The sequence below is a fragment of the Danio aesculapii genome, chromosome 23 (genome assembly GCF_903798145.1).
Source record: "Danio aesculapii chromosome 23, fDanAes4.1, whole genome shotgun sequence".
NCBI lineage: Eukaryota > Metazoa > Chordata > Actinopteri > Cypriniformes > Danionidae > Danio > Danio aesculapii.
Window position 1 is genome coordinate 40,297,981 of NC_079457.1, and position 6,890 is coordinate 40,304,870.

A 6,890-nucleotide genomic window follows, 5' to 3' on the forward strand; every position below is an offset into this window, starting at 1 on the left:
TTAAAAATGATGCTCTCTTTTAAAGACATTGGCCCCAACCCTCTCCATCCTTCTCATTCAAGGATGGGCAGAATTTATGATACGTGTATTTCAAATATGTATTTCAAATATAAAATAGTATTTTGTAATTTGTATTTGATAGGGTTGATGAAAATGACTTAATATTTTGTATCAACATACTTCAGTGTCTTGTATTTTTGTATTTTAAATTACTGTAAAATACTCTGTAAGAAGTCTATAAGATGACTTTATAAAAATGCGGCTTCCGATTGGTGCTTTCTCAGTTATTTGCCAAGGCTTGAGATCAGAACAGAAAACTGATTAAGAAGGTGGTCAGTGCTTGGAGTGTGGATGGAAGTTATGCACACATGGTGAATATGGGTAATGATATGGGTATGGGTAAATTTGAGAGCAAGTCAACAATCATTGAAAGTAGTATACTGCACAATGCTAAGACCAGTAATATGTAATGGAAGTATAGTGGACAATTCGGCATAAGCATCAGCTTAGGAAATTAGATGGAATAAAATATCAGTTTTTAAGATCAGGATGTGGAGCCTTCAGCACATAATCATTCTCAGTCTCAGTGCTGCAGGCGGAAATTCAGATGAACATTTGAATAATAAAATGCTTAAAGATGCTGTAGTGGTGTTCACTATAAGGGAGCAAACTGGCACTCTTCCATTTAAAAAAGAACTGATAAAATCTTGGGAGAGTAAGTAAACTGCACGTATAATGGCAGTTTTAGATGAATCGCTGATGTACAAATAAGTCCTACAGTGGCGATTCCTACAATACTTCGTTGGCTGTTTCAGATGCCAGTAGCTGATCTAGAGATGCACTGTACAGGTAATAAAGAGGAAAGATGTCTGTCTAAAGATGTCAAAGAAGAGTTTATTAGCAAAAACAGATTACTCAATTTTTAGAGATATCATGTTTTATGTTGTGCATTGAACAGTACAATAGCAAAAAAAAAAAAAAAAACATGATTTATAGAAATGAATAAAACTTTAGATTTGAGTAGTTTTCAGAAATCATATTTTCACATTAAAAATTACAGATTTCACTTGAAAAAAAAAAAAGATTTATTAAAAAGTATGTGACCAAAGAATTAAAATGACCTCTTCATAGATCACCCTTTTAAAATATAAGACTGGTGAGAGATGGTTGTAATTTTACTGGCCACTTAATGTAAGGTAACAAAATGAAGAGATATAGTATATTCAACTCATTATCTGAATTACATGGTGTTTTATTGTGATTAAAGAGATCTTCTTCAAGACAGGTCTTTCTGCATGAAATTTGTACAAAAGTTATACTAAAATGAAAGAGAAACAAAGGTTTATGAATACCCCCTTGTGTAAAGAAGTAGAGGTGAATGAGGTGGCAGAGAAGCTCACTTAAACTTGCTCAGAGAAACACTGTTGCTGTCAAACACTTTACTAAGTGACTAACTGATTGAATATGCCCATTGATTGGAGGTCTGCGAAGAAATGTTATACTCCCATTGTCACGGTCACCAGCGATCATAACTCCCTAGATCGCTGGTTTGCACATAAGGACTACAAATCTGCTTGTAAATGGACTACATATTCAGTCATGCCACACACACTCACACCTGCTCCAAGTCTCTACTGATTACACCTGCACCACCTGAGGATTGTCAGACAGATTACCCACACTACTTAAGCAGCACACACTCACTTCTCTTGCCGAGTCTTGTTTTCTGTAAAGTGACATTACAACGCGTTTCCCTTAGTCTTGTTCCTCCGTGATTTTGATCTTTGCATGGTTTCCCTTTCTCCTTGTCTGCCGCCTGTATACCGACCTCTCGCCTGTTACATTTGACCATGATTCTGGACCGCCTTTATACATCTGTTTGAACCTGTGTTGACCTTTGCTTGCCTGACTTTGATTAAACCTGCATGTGGATCCTAAACCTCAGTTGTCTTTGTCACTCCCAGTTTTACACCCATGTAAAAGTATTTTGTAGTATTCTTAAAATACAAACTGCAGCATTTTAATTGGATACTTGTTGTGGCTGCAGTATTTTGTAATCTTTTTGATACATGTAAATTTGAGGTATTTGGTATTTTATTTTAAAACACATTTCAAAGTATTTTTGCCCATCCCTGTTCTCATTCTCATTGTGGGCCAAATCAAAGGTTACAATGGGCCAACTTTGGGCATCTCTGTTTTAGACAATTATCTGTTTTCAATGAAAAAATTTTCAAATAATTTTAATAGTTGAAAACAGCTAATGTTTGATTGTAAAGTTTTATAATATTAATCAAAAGAGCAAAAATATACAAACTTGAAGGATGAATATGCTCTACTGACATCAAACAGATATAAATGACATTTAGAGTATTTTCACATATAAAAATGTTGTTTTAAATTCAAATTTAATTTGTGATAAAATAATTATAATGAAATAAATTAAGCCTCAGAGCAGAAGAGAATTCTTTAACAAAACAGTTTTCCAAACTTCTTACTAGCAGTGTATACTTATAAAGTAGATTTTAAGTTTGCATAATTTTGATTGTATTATTGCGGATATTAGTAATTACTAGTAAATTTAGGGAACAAAATTCAGATTAAAATTCAGTATGTTACTGTAGTATTTTTTAGTATGTTAGAAAACTTTTGTAATATATGTATGAACCAGCAGATGGCAACACAGACCTATCTGCAGGTCAACATTAATACATTTTCAGGTTTACATCATGTACCCGTCATGTGTTTTTGAAAAAGTTGTTAGTACAAATTATAAAAATAGAATAAGATATATATTATAAAAATTATTGCATTTATTTTAATAAAGTATTGGTTAAAGCATATGGTTGAATTCTTATTTATTTATTTTACATCACTTCTGTAATTATACCGACCATGAATGCTTCATTTCCCAGTACTGGGTTGCAGCTGGAAAGTGCAATAACTTACCTAATTACCCTATCCTACCTAGTTAACCTAATTAATCTAGTTAAGCCTTTAAATGTCACTTTAAGCTGTATAGAAGTGTCTTGGAAAAAATATATAGTCAAATATTTACTGTCATCATAGCAAAGATAAAATAAATCAGTTATTAGAAATGAGTTATTAAAACTATTATGTTTAAACAGAAATTCTCAGTTAAAAAGAAATTGGGGGAAAAATAAACAGGGGGGCTAATAATTCTGACTTCAACTATATATATATATATATATATATATATATATATATAGCTGATGCATTAGGAATGATCTAACTATATATATATATATATATATATATATATATATATATATATATATATATATATATATATATATATATATATATATATATATATATAGTTAGATCATTCCTAATGCATCAGCTGGTTCACCTCATGAAGCATTCATATTAGGCACAGAAGTAATGTGAAATAAATAAATAAATAAATAAATAAATAAATAAAAATTCTAACATATGCCTTAACCAATACTTCATACTTCATTAAAATAAATGCAATAATTATTATATTATTTATTATTATTATTAAACTATAATATTTGTATAATACTACTTTTCATATTTTTCAAAATGTTAATAATGTAACTTTTTCTGTGCTGTAACTTATTAAAATAATTGATTTATTTTGCCAAAAAATTAAAAAAGTAAAAAACTAGGTTGATTCTTACGTGCATTGATTTCGCACAGGGAAGCTTTTACACAGCAGACAAGCACTTATTTATTGTGTGACCTGAATTTGGATATTTCATCTACATTCATGTAATAGCCAATGCTGATTCAAAGGTCCCTAAACAGAGGCGAAATATGTGCTAAATGAGTTTTGGGAGGATGTAATTCAGCACATATTGTTTCTGCAGTTGCTTTGTAGTTTGTTTTGAAGCTGGTTTGATCTTCACAGATAATCAGGTTCTGACTAAACACCAGAGCATCGCTGTCATCATTCAGCCCCAAGCTTTCCTTTGCTATCACACTCACCGCAGCTGCTGCAAGACAGCAATATGCCCTCAAATGTAGGAGCTGGTTTTTAATCATCTTGCAGGGCCTAAAGGCAATTGAACACATTTTCTATTTTTATATGCATTATTGCTCTTCAGAAATGTGCCTCCTCTTTCTGAAGCTGCTTGGATCTTGAGACTGGATGATGTAGATGTATCCTGTACAACAGAAACATCAATATAATGAAAGGCATTATGCAATATATTACATAACATTTCCAGATATGGGGAACTAATGCTTAAAACTCTATATTAGATTATTTGTCTTTCATGAACACCGAACTGTAAAAAATTAAATGATCAATTAGTCATGACAGCATATGTTTTTTGTAACTCATTAAAGTTAATCATGTTCTAACTTAATTTTATAAGTTATGCAAGCTGTTGTAAGTCAGTTTAACATAAAATAAGTTAAATGGACTCATAAGGTTAATTTGTTTTAGCTCAAACATTTAAGGCAACCAGGATTTTCTTTTACAGTGCTGGAAAAATAAAGAAACTAAAAGCATGAAAGCTTCAAGCAGCAAAACGCAAGGTGAAATGCTACACTGTAAAACATTCTTGCTGCCTTAAATGTTTTAGTTGAATCAAATTAACATTTCTAGTAATCTGAAATTAACGTTTCTTACATCAAATAAACTGATTAAAATATTATGTTGAAGGGCATATAGGTTACCCCCTTTTTTCATATTTAATATAAGTCTTTTGTGTCCCCAGAATGTGTTTGTAAAGTTTCAGCTCAAAACACCCATCAGATTATTTATTATATCTGTTTGAAGTGTCTATATTATAGCTGGAAAAAGGGTTTTGCTGTTTGTTTGTTTTTTGTACTGGCCCTTTAAGGCTAGTCCTGCCCGCCCACCGTTCCCACGTGCCTGTCAGCAATCGCCGCCCTCGGCTGCCTCAGGAAGCAGATCTCACATAACGTGTGTGAGAAATACTACAGTAAGAACTTTAACAATCACTATTTGATGCATTTTTTGTGGAGTTGCAACAGTGAGTCACACACAATGTCATTACAAAGTTCATGCACACACACAGCGAGGACACACACAAGTAGCGCAGACACATACACACACACACACACATAGCGCAGACATACACACACACATAGTGCACACACACACACACACACACACACACACACACAGAGAGACAGCGCGTTAAGCTTTGCACTCGTTTTGCACGCATATGTGACATGATACTGGTAATCTCCACTGCTGTATCGATATCTGTTATGTTAATGTACAAAATAAACCTGATTTAATGTACACAAACTGCGATTGAAGCGTCTTTTAAAATTGTTCTGACACGCGGCTGTGCTGATTAAGTGCATCTGAAGTGAATCGCTGTAATTCATTACACACATGCTCTATTTTAAAACATTTTTAACTTGTGAAACTCACTCTTGATCACGTTTGATGATGATTGATGATCCTAGCAAACTGAACAGACCTTTTATTCCTGGCTGCTTTGCGCTAGTCCTCTCTTGTTGATATGATTATACACGTGACTACCGGACATGAATGCACGCAGCTGTCAATCAATATTGGTGGGCGGGGGGACCGCACTCCTACTTAAAGTTATGGTCGATCTGAAAACCGCTCCAATTGGTCCACCGTTTTTATGTTGTTAAATTTGAAAAAAAATGACTGGGTGTGTTTATTTCACCTCAATGTGACAGTTTATACATTATACTCACTATACTTAGATTTTTTACCATAGGTGCCCTTTAAGCTTTGTATATATACAATTTAGTTGAAACCTGATTAAAATAAGTTAAAGCAACTTAAAAATATTTGTTGTCTTGATTGTGGCAGAGTTTTTTTTACAGTGTATAAATGGTAACTAAAAACCCCAAATATATGTAAAGAAATGTATTTTATTTCAGCTACACACTGAATACTATATGAAAAAAGGTCTTGACAACAAATGTGTTTGTTAATTTAAGTTATTTTAATACCTATTTTAAAAAAATTATGTTATGCAAAGTTTAGTTAAATATTTAGTCAGCTTAACTGATGTAAGTTGTAAAAAGTTGAGAAAAGATTGAAGATTGAAAAAAGTTAATTTGTTTCAATAAAAAAATGAAGCATGCATGAATGCAGCAAGAATTTATTTACAGTGTAGTTGCGACAGAAATATTCATTTTATTTATTTTAACTTTATGTATCTTGACTACTAAAATATTAGACAAAGATTTAAACAAAAAATAAATGATAAAAACTTCACCTAAAATTTAAAGAAGAATGTAAAATATAAAACAAAACGAATGCATGTTTCAGACATTTAGCAGAATGAAAAGTCATGACAACTTATGTTTTTTAGAAACTTAATCTTTTTTTCAGGTTAACAAATTTTAACTTGATGTTTTAAATCAGCTTAATTGATGCAAGTTAAAATGACTTGTAAAGTTAAATTGGTTCAACTTAAAAATTTAAGTAAGCAGCATATTTTTTACAGTGCAGAAGTATAAATTCACAATGCACAATGAAAAGCATAAATATACGATGCTAGCATGTTTATAACATGTTTTGGCACATTTCTATTATGAATTAGCTAGAAACTAGCATTTTATTTGCATATATCTATTATGCATTAAGAAATGCAAGTTGCTAACATTTTAGCACTTATTACTTCAAAGTGAATTATAATAGAAAAGTTAGCACATACTGGAACATTTTTTTCAGTATTTGAAAAGCAATAGGGGCAACACGGTAGCGCAGTGGGTGGTGCTGTCGCCTCACACCAAGATGGTCGCTGGTTCGAGCCCCAGCTGGGCCACTTGGCATTTCTGTGTGGAGTTCTCCCTGTGTTCAAGTGGGTGTTCTCTGGGTGCTCTGGTTTCCCCTACAGTCCAAAGACATGCGGTATAGGTGAACCGATTAAACTAAATTG